Source organism: Aedes albopictus, chromosome 3 (genome assembly GCF_035046485.1).
Source record: "Aedes albopictus strain Foshan chromosome 3, AalbF5, whole genome shotgun sequence".
NCBI lineage: Eukaryota > Metazoa > Arthropoda > Insecta > Diptera > Culicidae > Aedes > Aedes albopictus.
Genome location: NC_085138.1, coordinates 183,723,519 through 183,746,401, shown reverse-complemented (window position 1 = coordinate 183,746,401; position 22,883 = coordinate 183,723,519). Strand labels below are relative to the sequence as shown.

General features: G+C 41.9%; 1 protein-coding gene across 9 annotated transcripts in view; it reads right to left on the bottom strand.

Annotated features, from left to right (window-relative positions):
• Positions 1 to 22,883, bottom strand: part of LOC109398883 (protein bride of sevenless) — a 56,530-nt gene that overhangs the window by 29,913 nt on the left and 3,734 nt on the right. For 3 of the 9 annotated variants that reach the window (XM_062856266.1, XM_062856268.1, XM_062856269.1), the window contains exon 2: positions 833 to 1,137. The exons of 3 other annotated variants lie outside the window; for them this stretch is intronic. The gene's annotated coding sequence lies outside the window, so the exon portion shown is untranslated. The remainder of the gene's footprint in view (positions 1 to 832; positions 1,138 to 22,883) is intronic. 3 more of the 9 variants (XM_062856267.1, XM_062856270.1, XM_062856271.1) reach the window with 3 other exon arrangements.

Sequence of the window (22,883 nt, the reverse complement as noted above, 5' to 3'; positions counted from 1 at the left end):
TGGAAAGGAACCTGAGATTGCCTGAAGCGTCCCTGAGACCCATGTCCCTAATAAGTTGCCTACTTTTAGGCGTTTATTATGGTTTAGAGCATGGTGCAAAATGTTCACAGTCATCGACTGAAAACAGCACGAATTTGATTATTTCTGCACTGAATATTCAAAACAATAATGACAATGTCGCTCTTCCTCTTCACACAGTCAGTTCGTGGTCATTGAATATGAAGCCGATCGCGAATCACCTTCATAATTACCTATATTTATGGCTACAATTCCCACCAAAAACACTCCACAACATCCAAATGGGACAAGATCTGTGTAAAACCCCAATAAATGTAATCGAAACGTCAATATTTTATCAGGAATTTAACACTCAAGCAATTTTGCACACTGATCAAAATTTCAGCCAAATTTAAACAAAATAATTCGCATATCATTGGGGTCTCCAGTAAGCCTAGGCTATGGATCGCCAATCCAGAGACGGCGGATTCGGTTCCCGTTCCGGTCGGGAAAATTTTCTGGGCATAACGTATCATTGTACTTGCCACACAATGTACAAATGAATTAATAACTGTGGAAGTGCTAAGAACACTAAGTTGAAGCGAGGCAGGCCAAGTCAAAGTGGGGACGTAGAACCATAAAGAAGAAGAGAAAGAATTCACATCTCATGAAAAAATGAAGAAAATATTACTCAAACGTCTCTTGGATAAAACTCTAGAGTAGACCCTACTTCTCCACTACATAAAACAGTCACAATAAAGTTCACCGCATTCCCATGGAATGCACCATTCAGCAACTCATCCGGAAATGGCGTGTGCAACACTTTTGCTCTCACTTCTCTACGCTAAAACGAAGGCTTTAGATACTTATGCTCCACACGCATTAATCACTGCACGTCCGCGCCCCGTGTGGTATTCGTCTGCAACCGCAACCGATGAATTTAAACTATTGCGCTTCTTCATTGCTCACTTTCAAATGCCTGCATAGTGTAATCACATATTTCACTTCTCATCTTCCATTGCGCGCATTAGTTTTGCTCTCCTCGCCTCGGTCTCACACATCATCATCAGTTTCAGTCGCCAGCAATTTCACACACTTGGCCAATTTTCAATCACCATGCATCGGAACAACCTTGACCTTCTGTGGGAAATATGAAAAAGGCAAACACATCGTTAGGAGACTCAAAATATGAGCCAGAAACACAGCCGGTGGTATTGGCCACGCCGCCGCTGGTTGGCCCGCGTTCCGTACGGTTCTCGATGCCCGACTGACGAAGCCGGTTGGTACCTACAACACCTTTTGCACCGCTGGCTGCTGGCCCTGTCTGGCTTGTTTTCAAAATTCGATCAAACACGTGTAGCATCAGAATGGAGGGAAAATCGATACTGAATAGTCAGTCCCTTCGAAAACGCGATGAGCTGACAATAGTGTTTTTGAAAAGTTCAACGTTCAGCATTTGGTTGCCGATGAATGTGGGGGGAAGATCGTCTCTTTAAATTAGTTGTGTATTGCCGTTCGCCACATGGAAACAACCACGTGCAGAAACCATTAAGCTCGATTGACTCTACTAAACGGAGGGAGAATATACACTGTGAATAAGTTCAAACAAGAATATGCCTATACATGACCCGACCAAATAGGTGCGACATCGATTGAAGGGATCGGTTCTAAGAATAGCATTGTCTGGAAGCAATGGACCTTCACGTTTACCTTCGATTATCAAGGCAATCGTGAAGGGACGGGTATTTCATGGCTGTGCGTTGTTGTTACTGCAGTTACTCCCCAGGAATCGTCGTATAAGTGGTTCCTGCGATGCAACCAATATGTATAAAACAGCGGTGGTGGAACATAGCGTATATGAATTTCTTATCGTTTTGTTATATTGTTTTTATATATTTAGCCTTTTGGAGTCAACCCTTCGAAGAAATATATAACATCCAAAGAAAAATGACTTAAAAATTACACACTAAATTAAAGTGCACACAGTCTTCAGCAAACTTGCTGTTTCCTCTGGAGCAACATTTGAAAAGGGCATACAAGCATTGGTAAACAATGACTTCAAACGTCGCACCTGAGCCCCCCTCAGCTTATTCACAAAAACTAAGACCGTTATCAGATAGAGCAAACATCGATCTTTCGGATAACGGTGTTCATTTGCGTGGGCGGGCTGCTGTTATGCCCTACGAAGCGTTTTAGAAAAAAGACACAAGACCTCTTGGGCCCTTTTCAAATGTTGCTCCAGACTTTAAGTGATGAAATGACGCGCTAAATGATACGATTTGTCAAGATATGGCAGGATCCAGGGAGCCTGGGACTTCCTGTGGTCGAAACAAACTCTCTTCACCTGAAATATTAGGCCAAGTTGTTCTGTTTAGATTTCGAACATGGTATGAGCGACGTCGGAACTGTAACCCCTCTGAAAATACCTGAAACTTTCCAAAAATGTACTAATAGGCTGAAACCTCTTAATACGCTTTAAACTCATTTGAAATCTTCTTGAACTTCCACGCAGCCCCTTGAAACCCCTCAAAACCAGTCTTGAGACCGAGAACACTGTAAACTTCTTGAACTCTCCTACCCACTGCAACTCCATGAAATCCTTCTGAAATAACCACCCCACGCCCTACGATCTCCGTAACGGTTTCTCAAACATAATTGGAGGCCCCGAAACCCTCGAAATATTTTTTGAATCACCTCCAAAGGCCCCTTAAACCCCAGGAGCTTCCATCAAAACCCCGGAAGCCCCCACTGTGACTCCTTGAAACCCACTGTAACGCACTGAATTTTGTCGAAATCCCTTTGGAACTCTTCTAAAATCCTTTAAAACCCCCTATGATCCATGTTAACTTCTCTTTTACTCTCTTGAAGCCCCCTCAAATCACCTGAAACTCCCTGAAACTCTTCGAAACTCCTTGAAACCCCCTGAAATCTCCTAAAACATTTTGTAATACCTTGATGAACCTCTCGTACTTGACTCGACCTTTTGTAGTCGCTAGTATCGCGTATACGCAGCCCAAGTAGCTGCCAGCTTAGAATAGCACTACGGACCCCCTGTTCCGGGGGTAAAAGTCCACCAAACAGGGAACCCCAATCCAAGGTGTCAGGCGACCCGTGCTGAGGGATGAATGGTTGAGGGGGTTTAAAACATGTTCGATCTTTAACGGAGCCCGTAACGTGGGTAGATCTCCCTTTTGTGTTGCGTTATGGAGTAAGATCTACCAAACTGAATCCTGGTGACATCCAGCTTGTTAAGCTAGGATAATGCGTTTTGGTAATAAGGATTCATTGTACAAAGCCCTTGCTACTAGTGACAGTTTCTAAAATTGTATTTATTTTGCCTTACGGATAGTTAAAGACTCGGTTTGTCCTCGCCGAGACTACACTTGATGTAAGGAAAACAAACATGCTTTGCGTATCGAATTGCGTAATTACCTACTAAGGACTGATAAGTACTGATGATACAAAGACTCGCGTGAATTCTTATTACCGAACACATTCTCTAATTTGACAGCGTTTTGCAACTAGCCTAAAGCCCCGGGTTTTTCAATGTTGTCCTAGGACTAAACTAGAAGCAAGACACGGACGAAGCCAGAGTTCCGATGCATGGACAAATATCAGTTCTACCGTTTTGTTTTTCTCAGAAATAGAATCGATTATGTGTGATTAAGGGCGCACTTTCGCTGGGATTTATTTCCCTGTAAAAACGGTACTTTTTCATCATTTTCGATTTCTCGTACCTCTGAGGTAACAAAACAAGATCTGTACAGAAATCGATGCTCCATTGCCTCTCAATGACAATGGAGTAGTACGACATGCACTAAATACAAAGGATACGGGTATTGCCACAAAAGATCTAAATACTGGTCGCAGTGGCTCATCCGAACAGAAAAAAAAAAATCGCGTATATGCGCGTGTTAACTCTCTTGGATTTTTATAATTTTTGTGATCGTTTATTCCAAATAGTCTACCTCCTTTCAGTGAAAAGTCCATTTCAGCCAAAGATCAACTAGGTGGCAATAGTGGGCAAACGTCGAATTCGAACAAAAACGATGCGAACGCCACGAGTGGACAGTTGACCAACTATAAAAATGTTGAAATCTTAGTGTTACATCTTCTTGTCTGTGGGCATAGTACCGTTTACTGTAGTCTACGTGTGTGTATGTGTGTGATAACGAGAGCCAATTGTCCGAAGGTGTCAAATAGAGAACATGCTTGTTCTGGTATTTCTATTACAAAGTTTTTAAGTGAGTGTCACAAAGCAGCGGTTCGATTTTTGGTACAGTGAACTACAAGCTTTTTTTTAATTTCTCATATTCTTAATTGTGAATTTTAACTTAATGCTAGAGGCCGGGGCCCGTGGCGTAGTTGGTCACACGTCCGCTTCATATGCGGATGGTCATGGGTTTGATTCCCAGCCCCGGCACTTGCAATTTTTCGTCAGTTGCTTTTCCCCCCGAGAGCGCCTGACACTGACCCTCCTCTGAGCCTACAGCTCAAACGGACCCGGATACCTGGACATCGGCGAACTGCAACTCATAATGGATTCCCAATCGGACTGGAAAAGGAACAACAGCCACCCATCCACATCCTCGTGCTCTTCATTCTACCATGAATAGAGTAGAACAGTGAAAGAAGCACGAAGACAACCAGTTCGATATAGAAAAATAGAATAGAATACATTTAGGCGCTGTACAAAGTGTAAGTGCAGCTGTCAATTGTAATCGCTCACGTAGTGCCCAAGTGGACAATGGAGCTGTAAATTAGGTTAAGTGATTAAGAATAAAAAAAACTTAATGCTAATTCTTCACACAACTACAACTCGATCGACTGGGATATCCTCAAAACATTTTGGTCTGGAGGCATCATGCCGTCGAACAACCGTCACCTCCGCGCAGGAGACCCACGGAGCTCCAGTGGTGGTAGCGATGGTGTCACTAATCGTCAAAAAGCGGAGAGTACACTACACAGAGGCATTCATGGACCCCGAGGCTACATTAGGGCAGCTCCACTACTTGAAGATGTCTGGGACCTCTAATTCTAACCGTTGTCTTTCAGTCAAACCGCGAGCTGACGAACGTAGGTGCGTAGTCAGGAACATGCAATGGTGCCGCTATCACAATCGAGGAACACTCGGCTCTTAATCAGGTGAAATACGTTGTAACTAAACCCGACGCCGTGGGTATTAGTGACCAATGCTTGGTCGAAAACCTGGTAGACCAGAACGTCAAAGAGGTGCGGCCAAGGACGTACATATTAGACGCCACAACGAGAAGGGAGAACCTGTCAACTACCTGGTCTTCATCTTGACAATCAGTGGCACGGATACCCCGGAACATATTGATTATGGGGGAACCAGATGCCGAACCAAGAGCTACTATCCCTCTCCGATGCTGTGTTTCCGCTGTTGGATCTTTGGTCACACCGGCGGAAAGTGCAGTAAGATCCACGATGAAGAGAAGAGCTCATTACAAACATCGCAGAAGGAGCAACTGCACACGAGTAGGGCTCTTCAACACAGCATAGAAAATCAGGACATTTAATATATTTTCTCTAAAATGAGTAAAATTCATCGGATTTGTTAAGAAATTTTGTCCAAAAATAGTCGAAAATCAGGACATGTCCTGCTAAATCAGGATGGATGGTAACCCTACACACGAGGTATCCAGATGAAGAGCAGTTTGTGTCGAATTCGCCGCTGTAAGAACGGTGATGAGTGAAACAAGAAACGCAAGAAGAACCAAAGGTCGACAAGAAACATTTGGTCTCCAACCGGCTTAAGGTACATCGGGGCAAGTTGAAACGGGTGGGGCAAGATGAAACAACGGGTTAAAATGATGTTTTCTAATGATGATAAACAGTTTGATCACCATAACACATAGATTTTGATTCAAACAATCTTTTAGCGAAGGAAAAAAATCTAAATTGTGTTGAAATCTATTTCAAAACTTCGTGTTTCATCTTGCCCCACCCGTTTCAACCCGTTTGCCACGGTGTACCTTACATGAAAGAGGATACTATCCAACATCTCCGTGTCGACCTTGGTATATCGCAATCGCACCGAGCAGCTCGTCAGGACTATGAGGCCTGAGAAGCGACCATGGCCAATGAGAAAAACCCTCAAATATACGACTCCTTTGCTGCGGGCATTATCACCAGCAGCGTCGAAATTTTCGAAACGGACGAGTTGAAGCCGATGATGAAGAATCTGTTAGAATACTCTACTAAAAGGTAGGTCGAATGCATTGCCGAACTCGAACATACTCTAAAACGACGCTGCATCAACGCTTGACTAGAAAGCGCAAAAGATCACATTCCAACGGCGAAACTAGTTCGACAGGTAACTGAACTAATGGCCACAGTCAAAATTCTTCTAGAAAGATGGCTTCATTAAAACTTCTAATCGAAAAAAAAACACTGACAATATCCCTAAGTATTTTCATCATCTCAGAACCTTCGATGTCCTGGCCGGAAACCGATCAAAGGTCAATATTAGTTTATAATAGTAGACACTGACGACATCCTGCTCATAGCCACTGAAAAACAATTCCGGTCAATCCGCCTAAATATGCAAGCGGCAATGATGCCACCAGCGGGGTTGGCACGGGCTCCTGAAAAAAAGCTCAAGACTTTACAAAAACACCGATAACGGCAAACGGACAGACGGTCGCCTTCAGCAAGGGTTCTATGACAAAAGGTCGAAGGTCAAAAGGTCGAAGGTCATAAGGACGACGGTCAAAAGATCGAAAGGACAACAGGTCGGAATAAAAAAATAACTAGGACGAAAGTTCGAAAATGCAAGTGGTCAAAAGGTAGAAAGGTCGAAATGGAAATATAACTAGGACAAAAGGTCGAAAGGTCGGTGGGTCAAAAGGTAGAAAGGTCAAAAGGTCGGAATTAAAAAAATAACTAGGACAAAACGTTGAAATGAGGAAGGTTGAAAGGACAAAAGCTCAAAGGCTGTATTTAGTACATAATACATCAGAAAGAAGCAGGATTCGTTAGGTTTGAGAAGTGGATTTCAAATTTATTCAAGTACCTTCAGCGCGATGATGTTCGACATAAATATTTTTCGTCACTTATAATCATTTGAATATTTGGATGGAATAAGAAGAAATGGTCAAAACGAATAGAAACATTACGCATAAAATATAAAACAATCAATAGTGAACTAGAGGTTGATAAAAGCGTAACGTTGATCACTTTTTTTTATTCTCCAACCACTTATGAAGTGAACGTGTGACCACTACGCCACGGACCTTTTGACCTTTGACCTTTTGACCTTTGACCTTTTGTCCAACAACCTTCAGGAAGACCCTTAAGGTCCTGGAAGTTACGCTCAATCAAGCGCATTCTTTCCGTAGCCACTTCTTCGCGATTAAGGAGAGTTGTGCATACCGTTGATGCGCTGTATACCCTACGTGTCACGCGACGCAGAGCGGCTGATGCTGTGGAATCGAGATTACCAGCCGAGCACAGAACAACCTAGGGAAACACTTACGCCGATCAACAACAACAGCATCCAGGCTATCTCTGGACTGCTGCCTTCAACTCCTGCTTAATCGGAAGGCGCACCGTCAGCTTTCGTGAAAGGACCAAGGAAGACGGGCAGACTTGCTTTCTCGAAGAGAGTGCAAGCTCTGCCCTTACCACTGTGACCAACATCCAGCTTCGTCCGGTGATCAGGCTCCATCGGATTGAACCCTAAAGCTGGTCGGCCAGGAGCCCCCAGATAGCTCAAAACATTTAGATTCGTTTCCGGAAGCAGTCCAACCCTACGGAGGTTATCATGCTGAATTCATGGGTGAACGCGCTATAACGAACCAGGTGTTCGTCATCCACCAGGTGTTGCAGAGATGCCGCGAATACAATCTACCCACTCACCTGTTCATCGTTTTCAAACAACCTCTCAAAATCAGCTATGGCAGATTATTACGAATAGGGGTTCGCGGATAAACTAACACGGTTGATCAAAGCGCCGATGGATCGAGTGATGTGCGTACTTCGAGCAGCAGCGACATTCTCGAGTCCCTTCGAATCTCGTAGAGGGTTACGGCAAGGTGCTTGTTGTTTAACATCGCCTTAGAAGGTGTAATAAGAAAAGCGGGGATAAACACGAGTGGAACGATTTTCACAAAGTCCGTTCAGCTGTTTGATTTTACTGATAATATTGATATTATAGCTCGCACATTTGAGACGATAGCGGAAACGTACATCCGACTGAAGAATAAAGCCAGTCAAATCGGATTAGTCATTAATGTGTCGAAGACAAAGTAGATGTTGGCAAAAGGCACCTGGAAGGAATCACCGCGCCACCCCGAATTCATATCGACGGTCATGAGATTGAGGCGGTTGAAGAAATCGTGTACTTGAGCTTACTGGTGACCGCCGACAACGACACTAGCAGAAACAATTTTGAGACGCTTTGTGGTAGGAAATCGAGCTTACTTTGGACTCCGCAGAACTCTACGATCAAAGTTCGCCATCATACGAAGTTAAGGTGAAACATCAAGAAATCCCATTGCAATTTTGCATACAAACTTTAGAGGCAAAAATCTGACAAACGAAGCATCGAACCAAGCCGCACTTGATTTTCCTGGCTTTGCTCACTTGCAAAAAGGGGCAGCTTTTCCAAATCGAGCGCATTTGTTTACGAATTTTTAAGATTTGTGCTCTTGAAAACGTGAGTAGGGGTCTAAGTCGGCCATTGTGGCAGCCATATTGGTATTCTTTGAAGTTTCTCCTTAACTATCTACAAAAAGCTGATGAGACCGGTATTCCTCTATGGGCACGAAGCAGGGACCCTACGTGCAGAGAACCAACGCGCCCTTGGAGTTTTCAAACGGAAGGTGTTGCATACCATCTACGGCAGAGTGCAGATGGAAGACAGGACTTGGAGAAGGCTGCTGAGAGAACCAACCGTCGTCCGCACCGCGAAAATCGGGAGGCTCCGGTGGGCGGGTCACGTTATCAGGATGTCAGATAGCAACCCGACTAAAATGGTCCTCGAGAGTCATCCGACCGGTACAAGAAGACTTCGTGCGCAGCGAGCTAGGTGGATTGAACAAGTGAAGGACTGCGGACCCTTCGCAGAGTGCGGAACTGGATGAAGACGCACAGCCATGGACCGAGAATGGAGAAGACTCCTACGTACAACAGAGGAGTTTCAGGCCTTAGTCTGACCGATAAGGTATGGGGGATGCCGGCCACATGTTTGTCAGTCCGAGCCCTTAGTACGGTTTCGTGATCCATGGCACTACGAAGCTTTATCGTTCGCCGTGGAGCTCCTGGAGTTACCGACCGTGGTACAAACATTACTGGCACGAGTCGTGAGCTGTGCAACGTAAAATCAGCTAACAATGAGTGCGAGATTATGAAAGTGTTTGTCAGCACTTAGACAGAATGGATTTGCAACCCACCAGCAGTGATACAAAGTGTTTTTAGCCTAATATCTAGCTCCGGAACGGCATATAACTTAAGTACAAATCCAGAGAACTTCTTCATAAACCATAATAAATCATTACAGTTCCCGTTATCAAACCACACCATCAGTTTAACCAGATCCAACTAACTGGGGAAAGGGAACTATAAGTACAATATCTTGAATGATATTCCATTCCCCAAATTGTACAATCCTTAAGAATTGTATAATCTCACAATATGTAGGACAATGTAATTTGCCCTGGAGATTATTTTATCGAGAGAATTCCCCGTTGTCCGGTTCGAAAGCCACAGCCACTTTGAGCGACTGTAACAAATACCGCTCAAAACGTGTAACAATTTCCAATCCAAACATGTTGTTTTCTTCTAAGGGTTCATTTACTTTATAATCCAAAAAATGATATAAGATTTATGGTTATTTATCGGCCCACGCATTATCGTCTTCAAAAAAAAAGTCTGACCATCAAACAAAGAAATACCTAACCGATATTGACCCACAGCAGATGATAGCAGCGTGCACGCTGGTAGTTACGTTGTTGGCTAGCACAGGGCCAAGCCTCAGATGTCGACAAATTTCATGCTTCGATAAGCACACTTCCCCCCATATGGATGCGTCAACGACTGCACTACCGCTGCTCCTCGCTGCTGGGCTACTGCACCATTATTGTGACGACAGTTAACTATGAGTGCAATACGCGCGTGCCTACATCATTTCTCTTCGGCTGTAGGTGCCTCTATTCGATAGTAGGTCCGGAGAAGGTAAGAGGGAGTAAAACTAGCAACACATTTTTCTCAATGAAATCCGAATGTGTACATGTACAACAAAGTAGCTCACTAATCAGAGCAGATGAACAAAAGTTGCACATCACTTTTAGCATGATTGATCAAAGATTTTTTACGCACTTCATAGTTTGTTAAAGTACCACATCTATTACAGCGGTGGCGATAGGACAGAATGTGGTGGTGGCTTCGTTATGACCAGGCAGCAGGTAGCAGAAGGAGCGAATTATTCGGTGAAAGACGCTGGCAACCGAAACTGCAGATGTGTGTGTATTAAGAATGAATGACCAATTCTTCAAATCAGCCATCTATGCGCCAACGAACGAGAAGCTCAATGATCTGAAGGATAACTGGTGAAAACCATGTAGTGACACTTGCACGTGCTGGTCAATGGAGGATATTTTTCGAACGTCATAGTCAGGTCCTACAGAGGTCCGAACATTAACTCTAATCGTCTAGTAGCATGAAGCATGGATCAGAACGATATGCGTAGTTTTTTTTTTATTACTATTGGTAAGCGACGCAAGTCTAGGCCAGAAAATTTGCTAGCAGACTAAGCAAACATGACAGCTAGCCAAACAAAAAGAAAACTATAATTTCGAAAAAAAATAATAATAATGCCTTCTCCTTCAAACAGATTGTTGAACTGGAAAACAATCCATTTTCAATACTGATATGCAACTATTTCATGAAATTGGATACCTATTCCTTCTAGCTCCACTGTTTAAATATCGCACACCCTCGCTACCTTAAGCACTACCTCGCGCCCTCGTTGTGACAAATTTCTAACAGAGCGTCCACCCTCGTCGCATCGTCGCCGGGGCACCAACCCCGCACACAGAACGCAACCGCGCACATTGGCATAGAAGGAGGAGGACGCCTAGAATACATTATTATTGTCGAACAATCGCACCCACCTGAAGCCGGAGGTGACCACCGTTGGTTGTTATTGGTGTGTTACCAGTTTACGACTCAATTTTATGACGACGACTATTCACACGCGCGCTGTACCGATGATGATGATGGGAACTAACCCTAATGTTATGCTAATGCTCGCGAGCTGTGTGAGAATGCTAGCGACGACGCAATCAATAATCACTACCGGTAACCGGTAAAGTGCGGCTCTGAGATTTTCACGACGATCGAGTAAGTGCGACTTGGATGGATAACCGATTTGGTCGGTCAATTATTGATCACATAAGCAACAACGAACGTTATTACCTGCACAAATCGATATGGATTAGAAAACCAACGGTGTTCGGTTCGGTGCATGCAGAAAGAACGTCCGCTTGGTCTCGTACGTACTATACCTTACAACTTAAAATCAGCTTTTTTACGTCAACGAAAGTGAGGTTAAAAACAAAACGAAAAAATGATTATGTAAAACAGCGGCAGTTGCTTCGACATTCTATTCTTTTTGTAGAGTACAGGGCTGTTACAACGTTTTCAAAAAATAAATCGCCGTGATCGCGACTTCACAAAATTTGTTTTAAATAAGATGCACTATTTCCAAAGAAAATCCGCACAATGTAAATATGTTTTGCGAAAAATCAATAGGTACCTACATAAAATGTTATGGAAAGAAAACTTTTTTTGGGGTTCACCATAACTTTTTTTTAAACCCTCTATAGGCAAATCTGACGGAAGCTAACGATCCCTCCGCATCTGGTGGCAGGAATGAGAACCCTTCGAAAAACGTGACTCCGCCAAAAAGTGCCAAGGCGCAGCATAGGCAAAGTGCACTTTTTCACTTTTTCGTATTGAATTCCGCATCGTAGAGAAACAAACGACCACTTCTTGGAAAGAAAATTTAATTCTTAATTGAAGTGTTGGTATCTTCGACGGAGTTGTTTGGTTGGTAAAGCAATTCCAGATGATGAGACGTATGACTCGACATTCTCACACTACCATTCTACCAAACAAGTTCGCCGGAAACATTGCCACTGTGAAATTTGTATGATTAGTAACGTCATCTTTGTATGGAGTCCCGATTTAAACGGCCTATCTTTTGTATGTTTTTGGTGTACCAAACAGCTTTATCGAAGACACCATATTTCAAAATGATCTGAATAATTAGATATATCTATACATATAAAATGAATTTCTGTCTGTCTTTCTGTCTGACCCTTATGGATTCGGAAACTATTGAACCGATCGGCGTAAAACGTTGTATGAGGGTACTTTTGGGGCCAGGGAAGATTCTAAGCATAGTGTGACATTCCTCCGATCTTTGGAAAGGGGGGCTCCCATACAGATGAAGTTTTGGTGGACTTCTCTATGGAGCACACAGTACACAGTAGGCATGCAGTACGACGATTACCGGGACAGCTAATGATATATAAAATTTTCAAGCTTACTGACGCCAGGGGCAAATTAATTAAACGATCCATCATTTATAAGTTCTTCACTTTCAGTATCCTAAATTAGTCTAAATATGTAATCAGAATCTTGAGGAATTAAATGATTAAACATGTGTATGCTCACAAGCGCCACTTAGTGGCAAACTCCGAGTCAAACGGACCCTCATCTGTGAATTCTTGACCTAACAAACCAACTTTGCTGAACTTCTCCAAGTAACCAGAACTCTGAGATATATGAAATATAAAATGTGCATTCTGTGTGTGAAATTTCAAATCAAACGGTCCATCAAATGAACAAGGTCAAATGAACAAAATAGAAATTGAAAGACAAGGAAAAGTGATCAAAATTTGACAGAAAACAACAAAAATAAATAGTTCTATTATATTTACCAAAACTATTCAACAATGTTTGTTTTCAAAATTACACTAGTTTACAGCATTTTTGAAATCGGTAAGCTGATGATCATTTTTGGTGTAGAATCATGCCCTGAGTTCGAAAACGCGAAGGAAAAAAATTACAGTAGAGCGGAAATTTTTCCGACTTTCCATACAAGGATGTTTGTTTGTTTGTTTGTTTATTTCCAGTAGCGTAAAGGAGAACCTTTTCTTCTTGCTACCTGCGGTTTTGCCGAGTCTTTTACAATATACATAATCTTATCCATTAAACATAAAAAACAGTACTGATTTAGTCTAAAAACATAATTTCTTAATTGTTTAAAACTAACTGCGGTTCCAATGCTCTAGACAGTCCCTCTTAAAAACTGCTTCTGCTGTCGAGCGTTTAACTGTGGGAGGTAGTGAATCGTAGTTTACCACACCTCGAACGAATAATGAACTGGAGTAGCTAGTCGAGTTGTTAGGAGGAATTATCAAGTTCTGCAGGCGACGTCCTTGGAACGGCAACAACTTTAGAAAGAGTGCTGGCGGGGAGTGCGTTTTTATCAGTTTGCGCAGAAACATGCACGAGCGGTACGCATAAAAGCTTTCCAATGGGCATCCTAATAGATTTTTATGGAGGTGACTGACATGGTCGTAGCGATTCAACCCATACACAAATCGTACACAGCAATTCAGCGCGACTCGTATCCTATCCATAGCGCTGGCGCTTGATCTAACGTGGAGCAGTTCGCCAAAAGAAAATGAGGAAGGATCAAAGCCTTAAATAGTTTCAGACGAGTAGCTACCGGAGCAGCTGAAGCAGAGGAGTAAAGCGATCGAAGGCTTGCGTAGACTTTTCCACATTGTTGATTTACAAGGCCATCCCATTGGAAGTCTGCTTGGAACATGAACCCGAGGTTCATCGCCTTGTCTGTCCACTCTATGGTCTGACCATCCAAAGTGATAGGAGGAAAAAAATTCGATTGAACAAGACTTCGACGACGACCCTGCACAATCATTGCCTTGCTCTTCAATTGGTTGACGAATAATTGGTTTTGTTGAGTCCACTGCAAAATTCTCTTGAGGTCTTCATTTACCATCCATACAAGTTCACGGGAGCAGGGACCAAGGCGACGAATATACAGCTGAACGTCATCTGCATACAGTTGTATAGAGCAGTATCTAAGGACACTCGGTAATTCATTGACGTGACAGCAGAAAAGCAAGGGTCCTAGTACCGATCCTTGAGGGACGCCGGAAGTGGAAAAGCCCATTTCTGATTTTTGGTCTCCACAAAACACAGTTTGAGTCCGATCCATCAAGTAAGACTCTATAAGGTTTACGGCAGAGCCAGCGAAGTTGAACTGCGTTTCTAATTTAGAGCAAAGTTTACGGTGTGGAATAGAGTCAAAAGCTTTTGAAAAGTCGAGCAGGAGCAATATGGCAGACCCTTTCTTATCAATCGTGCTTGCTAGATCGTCGTAAACACGGACTGCTGCAGTTTGGATGCTTTGCCCTTTCCGAAAACCTGCTTGACATTCCGTCAACAGATTGTTCTCCGCGATGAAGGATGACATTTGCTGTTCCAGGAGTTTCTCGAAAGCCTTGGACAATGCACAAAGGATACTAATCGGCCTGAGGTTAGACAATGTGTTCAGGTGCGGTTTCTTTCGTAGTGGCAAAATCTTGGCATGCTTCCAGCATGTAGGGTAAGAGGATGTTTCGATGATACAGTTGAACATATGGGTTACTTGCTGCACGACCAACGGTAGGATTATTTTGATAAATTTGATCGGTAACCCATCCAACCCAGTTGCATTAGATTTTATGCTACATACAACATTTACAACTTCCCAGCATTGTACTGGTCAGGTGAGTCAGGAGTCAATGACCTTCGCGGCCTGTTGTGGTTACTTGGGATGTAGCTCGATAAAAATGTGCGATTAACATCGTCGGGATGAAAGTTGCATGCGGTGGACGATTTATCCTTGCCCACTCCGATACCTTTGAGACGCTTCCAGAGAACACTAGGCGGTGTTCTGCTATCCAAGAAACGATTTTAGTAGCTTGTTTTTGCATTCGCAACCATCGTAATCTTATTCGTTCTGTTTCTTAGGACGTTATAACGCGTCGCGCTTGATCCTTTGACGCTCTTGGTACCCTAATCCAATCTTGGTAGGCTAAATCGCGTTCCATCATTAAGCTCGTACGTATTGGGATACATTCATCGTGGATCTGCTTTACGTGGGTGTTGAAAAAGCTGACCAGCTCATTTGGATCACGAGTTGCATAAAATGCACTCCAAGGGACGGAAAGAATGGCGTCGCGCAGCACTCGCGAGTTGAAGTTGATGTAATCACGATACGTGTCTACTCTTGAAGTGAGGCTAGCGTCAAAGTCCAGAGATCCAAAGATAAGATCATGTTGCGATAGTCCTGGGAATCCCACTTGGTTGAAACGTAACACTTTATCGCGACAACTTGTAATCAACAGATCCAGTTGTGAACAGCTGTCTCTGTGGAAAAATGTTGGTTCTTCACCAACCGAGTGTCGTGATCGTGACCCTGCAGCCGAATTTCCTCGCAGCTCCTCAACGCTCCGACTAGCAGAAAGCGGTGCCACCCGCTTTCTCGCTGCCGGAACGGAGATCCGTGTTGACTCCGCTCCTCCTCGACGCTCCGACTAGCAGAAAGCGGTGCCACCCGCTTTCTCGCTGCCGGAACGGAGATCCGTGTTGACTCCGCTCCTCCTCGACGCTCCGGCTAGCAGAGGGCGGTGCTACCCGCTTGCTCGCTGCCGGAGCGGAGATCCGTGTTGACTCCGCTCCTCCTCGACGCTCCGGCTAGCAGAGGGCGGTGCCACCCGCTTGCTCGCTGCCGGAACGGAGATCCGGGATGACTCCGCTCCTCCTCGACGCTCCGGCTAGCAGAGGGCGGTGCCACCCGCTTGCTCGCTGCCGGAACGGAGATCCGGGATGACTCCGCTCCTCCTCGACGCTCCGGCTAGCAGAGGGCGGTGCCACCCGCTTGCTCGCTGCCGGAGCGGATCCTGGTCGACTCCGCTGCTGCTCCGCTGCTCCGATGATGTGAACTGTCTCACATCTGCCAATAAACTGATCAACTCCGATCCGAACAGGCCTACTTATGCCCAACAGGAACGTGTTCCGTTTGCGATGGATAATATGATGTCATTCGTTTCTCTTTTCCAACGACTCCGTTCTATAAGTGGCACCTGCAGTGACACAGTGGGTACCAATGCTCAACGAAATGGTATTAATTCTTTCGTGTATATATTTTTCATGTTTTTTTTAATTATACTTTATAGCTAATAAATTCATTTTCATATTTTGGTATTTTGTATTTTGATTTCTACATTATAGCACTCATTCGCCCCCTCTTCTACTCTTATAATTAAATAATATTAAATTTAATTTTACACAAAATTTGCGGAAATCGAGTTTTTTTCTTTTTTTTTTGTTCAACGAAGGAGGGATTTTTTTTTCTTTAGAATGGAATTAAACTTCTCTCGAGATTGAATCTTTTTTTTTTAATAACTCGTAAATCAAATCAAACCGAATCGAAATACAATTTTGATTTAATTTCAATCGAAATCTAATTGAAGACTATTTCAAGCTACACCCAATCCAAAATGAAATTGGAATTCAACCAAAATGCAAACTGATTTCAATACAAGCCTATTCAAATAAAATCAACTATAATCTAAATATTATGTAAGGCAAAACCTTACCATATCAAACTTACTATGTCACTATAAAAGTCTAATCCAATTGCAAATCCGAATTCTCAATCTAATTTAAATCAAAATAAAATTTATTCATTATCCAATCCAAACTTTATTCAAATTTCAATCAAAATTTATGAAAATCCATTTCAAGACATATTGGAATCCAATCCTAAGGCATTGACATCAATACTTAGTCCTAATTAAACATGGATCCAAGCTTATTTCAACTCCAATCATACTCGATTTTTTTTCGATACCACTTCAGACTCAAATATAATTATTTATTTATCTCATTGTTGTTGTTTTTTTTTTTGGCTCCAATTGGCAATGCAGTAAATTTCGGGCTTCTCTGCCTATCACTCTCTGTTACCGCTCCTTAGCAATTCGACCAATTTTATGACAGATTTGAACGTTTTTTTAGGGAGTTTTAATTCAAAATTATCCAAATTCAAATTACCCCAATCGAAAACAATTTAAATTCATTTAAAATACTGTCCAAAACTAGGTTGCATAGGATTCAATCCATAAATATATTGATTCAAAACTAATCGGAACACATTCTAAGTAATTTGTTCAAATCTAGATTAAATGAAAATCGAATTTTATCCAAATTCAATACAAATACAATCCAAGCCGAGATCCAATCTGAGTTTAATCCAAACTTACAATCCAAATTCAAAAAACAAATCTATCCTTTTTGAAATTCAATTCTAATCAAATTCAATCTCAGTCCGAGCAATATTCAATCCACATACAATTCAAATAAGCTTGAATTCACTTCAAAATTAATCTCAATCGAAATTTCATCCAATTCAAATTAAATAAATGAATAACCAATTTAATTTAATCAAATCCATTTATAATCAAATCTTAGAACCTATTATGCTCCATGTTCATCCCAAATCCAATCTTAATCAGTATTAAATTCAAATCAAGCTTATTTGGAATCGAATCCAAATCGATAAAATTGAAAATAATTTCTATTCAAATCTAATAAATAACAGATTTCAAATTTTATTTAAATTCAAACCGCCTAGAATGAATTACATACATACATATTTAATTATCCAATCTAATCCAATTTCAGATTAAATGAAATTCAAATCAATCAAGATCCAAACCTTATTCAATACTTTTCCAATATAAACCGTACGCTCCGGCTAGCAGAGGGCGGTGCCACCCGCTTGCTCGCTGCCGGAGCGGATCCTGGTCGACTCCGCTGCTGCTCCGCTGCTCCGATGATGTGAACTGTCTCACATCTGCCAATAAACTGATCAACTCCGATCCGAACAGGCCTACTTATGCCCAACAGGAACGTGTTCCGTTTGCGATGGATAATATGATGTCATTCGTTTCTCTTTTCCAACGACTCCGTTCTATAAGTGGCACCTGCAGTGACACAGTGGGTACCAATGCTCAACGAAATGCTATTAATTCTTTCATGTATATATTTTTCATGTTTTTTTTAATTATACTTTATAGCTAATAAATTCATTTTCATATTTTGGTATTTTGTATTTTGATTTCTACATTATAGCACTCATTATGTATACTACACCGAGGACATACCGAATCTCTCCAGCATAGATTCAAACTGCACACGTTTTCTACTTGGCTTGGATAGATCGGTGTTGAAATCACCAATAAGCAGAATGTTGTTGTAGCGTGTAGCAAAATCGGTCATTTTGTCGGCAAGAAAACGAGAACAATCATTCTCCGGAGGGTTGTAGACTGTCATAACCAGGATTTTATCGCCACCTAACCGAAGCTCCAGTGCAAGGCACTCAGTTTTGTCCTCTGAATCGGATGACAGTTGTGTGCTAAAGATCGTAGTGCAGGACAGGTGTTCCCTGTAGTAGACCACAATGCCACCTCCACGACGATAAGTTCTATCGTTACGAACAACGCAAAAACCTGGGATGGCGACACTACGATTACTGTTTTTTGTTGAAAACCAAGATTCAGTAAAGCAAGCTACCGAAACCTTGGAGTTGTGTAGGAGATCCTTCACTTCGTCTAACTTGGTCGACTTTCGTGCGCATAAACTCTGGGCATTTGCATGGCATATGTTCAGCTTACCAAAAGATAGGACGGCATTCATCACCGCGCCAGGAATATTCGTTGAGGTGTGGCTTTGTAACAGAGGCATCACGTGAAAAAGGGGAAGCAGTTTTTAGGGGGCTGTAAATAAACTACGGTAATTGGCATATTTGGTTTTATCACATTAAACAATCTTCGTACATTCACAAATATTCTCCTCTTCTTGGCGTAACGTCCTCACTGGGACAAAGCCTGCTTCTCAGCTTAGTGTTCTATGAGCACTTCCACAGTTATTAACTGAGAGCTTCCTCTGCCAATGACCATTTTGCATGTGTATATCATGTGGCAGGCACGAAGAAACTCTATGCCCAAGGAAATCAAGGAAATTTCCTTTACGAAAAGATCCTGGACCAACCGGGAATCGAACCCGTCACCCTCAGCAGGGTCATGCTGAATACCCGTGCGTTTACCGCCTCGGCTATATGGGCCCTATTCACAAATATTACAAAACAATATTAAAACATTTCAACAAAAAGCGACAAGTGGACGATGACAATAGTACTTAACTAACTAAACTGAGCAAGAAGTTCCTCTGAGTGTATCGGTACAGGCTGTTTATCGGCGGAGCGCCTCACAAAGACGGTCCCTAGCTTCGTGAACACCGATGACAATTTTCCAGCCTTCTTCAGTCGCAGAGCTGCAGCTTTAATCGCACGTGCTGAGATGGACAGGTTTTCGTTCACGTAGATTCGGCGAGAAGAGTCAATGCCAAGGTGAGATAGTTTCAGGTCCCGTTTCTGGAGGTATTTGCTGTAGAAATCGTCTAGGTTGTTCCTCAGCGCAAACTGCAATACAATCAAACCATCTCCCTTTCGTTCAGAACTGCCGCTCGGTTTTAACCGACGTAGATCGACTGATGGAATGGGATCCTCCGGCAAACCGACATGTTTCCACATAGCCCTGAAATACGTCACCAGGTTTTCGTCCTTCAGGTACGGAATTCCACTCACGATCAGCTCATTCCTGTTCTCGAGACTACAAACTTCCTGCGAGATTTTAGCCACTCTTCCGTCCAGAGCACACAGCGCATTTTCGTTGCATATGAGCCTCTCAGTGCAGTCCGCCTTGAAGGTGCTTATATCATGCAACACTGATTCCAGTTAAGCGTCTAACTCCGCTTTCACCGTGTCAATTTTTCCGCTGATATTTGCATTTATCTCCTCGATACGCGAAATAGTTTTTGCGAATTGGTCATTCATCGCCTGCATAACGGCCTCCAACGTCGGGGTTTGGGAGACTGGCAGCATCATCATCCGATCGTACGCGCTTGGAGGAATTAGACGATTTGCCACTACTAGGAGGAGTGCGACGGAGCGTCATTTTGTTCTCGAGTTGTTTTCGACGGACAGAGCAATCACGTAAGAGAGATAGAGTAAGGTGGGGCAAAAGTTCGACCTTAGTTGAAAATTCAACCTATTTCAAAAAATCGAAACGGATAAAAATAAATAAATACCGTGTGGTGATTCTACCATTTATGAGCTAAAATTTTGCTGAACAAAGTTACGCCAAATGTCTTTTCAATTTTGAGTACAACACTTTTTGTATGTGTGTGTTTTATTCGAACTCTTGCCCCACCACTGGGGCAAAAGTTCGAATCTAGTGTTTGTGGAATTTCGCTACCCGTAGCACACTATATTGACACTTTGGTAACAGGAATACCTGAAACCACTTAATATTTGATGTTAGAACTGGAATACACTTTAAAATTCGATTTGGATTTTACCCAAATCAGGGTTAAATTTACTACACCAAAAATTAGTAGTTTTCCGCCAAATTCAGATAAAACAACATTTTTTTCAACTTTAATCGACTTTTCTCACTAATTCCATCACTCTTAGAGATAATATGTACATTTTGCAGAATTTTAGGTTTATACCTAAAGTTGCCACATGTCTCGAACTCTTGCCCCACAATTCGAACTTTTGCCCCACTATGTGTAAAATACGATTTCCAAATCTTTTTTGCAAAAAGTTATACATGCTAGAGTATCTTCAAAATATACCTAGTTACGCCCCAAAACAAAATATCGAATTCGATTTCATTAAAATTTCATTTCATGCGTTGGAAGGGCCATCGCATGTTACAATTTTTTGATCAAAAACCAACATTTTGTCATAACTTCTCGAAATATTGATCAATTTCCATAGTTTTTGGAGTGAAAGACTCTTTTTCAAAAAGGGTTCGAACAACCTTGACACCCGATAGAAATAATTTGAATTGAGCTCAAAAACTTGAAAAGAAACTCTTGCCCCACTCGAACTTTTGCCCCACTTTACTCTAAAGATAGCTCACTTATCGTTTCACGACGATCTTATCGCTGCACCTTGCGCCGCACAAAACAATGTCTGCTTTGGAGGTAAGCAAAGCCAAACTTCTCAACCGGAGTTTTGGTCCAGATAAGTCACGGCGGAACTGGATAATACGTACACGATCGCGGAAAATACTCGGGATTCTACGGAGATAGTACCGACGGATAGAGAAAACGGATCTAATCCACTATCGACAATTTGTTTACGGGCGATTACTCACAACACATTGCAGTAGCAGTGTTGCTAGAACAGGTTGATGATTTGAAATCGATTTTTGTTCTATTTTTAAGCAACGTCGCTCACTTCACACATCTCATTCTCCGTAATCAATGCTCCGATTGAGCTGATTTTTTTACTGTAACTCGCCTACATACGATACATCAAATAAACGTTGAGAAAGAATTTTAAACTGTTTTTTTTTTCTTATTGAAAAAAAAACATTTCTTTACATATTTTTGGAAATTTAGCTAAAATTTAAGGAGATCGTCCCTAAAACTCGCCAATATCTTGAATTTCATTAATCTGACGCAAAACCTGCATTAAGATGATCTAATGGTATTGTATTCAGCTTTCAATTTATGGAAAAAGATTTGAAAATGGTTGAACAAAACGCAAGGTATTTGAATTTAAGTAAATTCCATATTTTTAAAGTTGTAAAACTCGATATTGAGCTAAAACTCAAAAACGGCTCTACTCAAAATTTTTTGAAGCACGGTTTCGAAATCAGTGCTAAATTGTACTTCAAAAATTTTGGTCGTTGACAGAAGTTCACTACTTTCGTTTTATTTTATAAACTAGTGTTATTGGAAAATAGGAAAGTATTTACGAAAACTTTCAATAGCTTTTATGCAGCAATTTATTATCGCATGCAATCCGAAATAGATGCCCATGAATGTAATGTTATTTCATTCATTAAAGTCAAATGTGGAAAATAATATTTTCCTTGATAGAACAGTCTTCGGGTAGAAGAAGGATGAATCATGGATTGAAATATTGTCATTTGAAACTCCAATTATTACAGCGATTCATAAAGCCAAACAATCTATTCGACCTTTTGTATCATTCGACCTTTTGTCCCATTTGATTTTTTGTCCATTCGATCTTTTATCCTTCGACCTTATATCCTAAAGCCTCTCGCATTTCTCGAATGCTCTATCCACAGACAAACAGACGTAGCACTGGTAATATTTCCTTCGACGAGCATTTCAAATCTTTGTAGTTATGGCTTTCAAATCCAGAGGTGTGCGCAACGTTTTCTGCTTACGTTATTGCACAACGCTGGCTGCGTGTCGTGCAGCATGGTCAAGTTAGTGTAACTGGGCGATGAATTTTCACGAGAAATGCGAATATCAGAAATATCTTTCTGAGTAATAAGGGCTCTGTGGTATATGGGATAAAAATGTTACATGCACACTAGCACCACCTAGTGGTGGAATTTGAAATATAACAATCCACTATCTGTTAGCGCTTGATATATTGAGCAACTCTTCCGAAGACATCAAACTTCTAAAAACTCAATATCTTCAGATATATATATTAGAATACATTATATTTCTATTTTGAATTCCAAATAGCACCATCTAGTGGGAAAATGTTGAATTAACGTATGCCTCGCCAGATAACGCTTGACTCACCGAACAAATTTGTCGAAGACATAAATGCTCAAAAACATCACAATCAAAAGGTATAGAGAATTCAATTTGGGGTCTAAATGGACCCCAGCTATACAAAATCTCCCGGTTTAACTTTGACGTGAAATAAAAATCAAAGTGCGCCA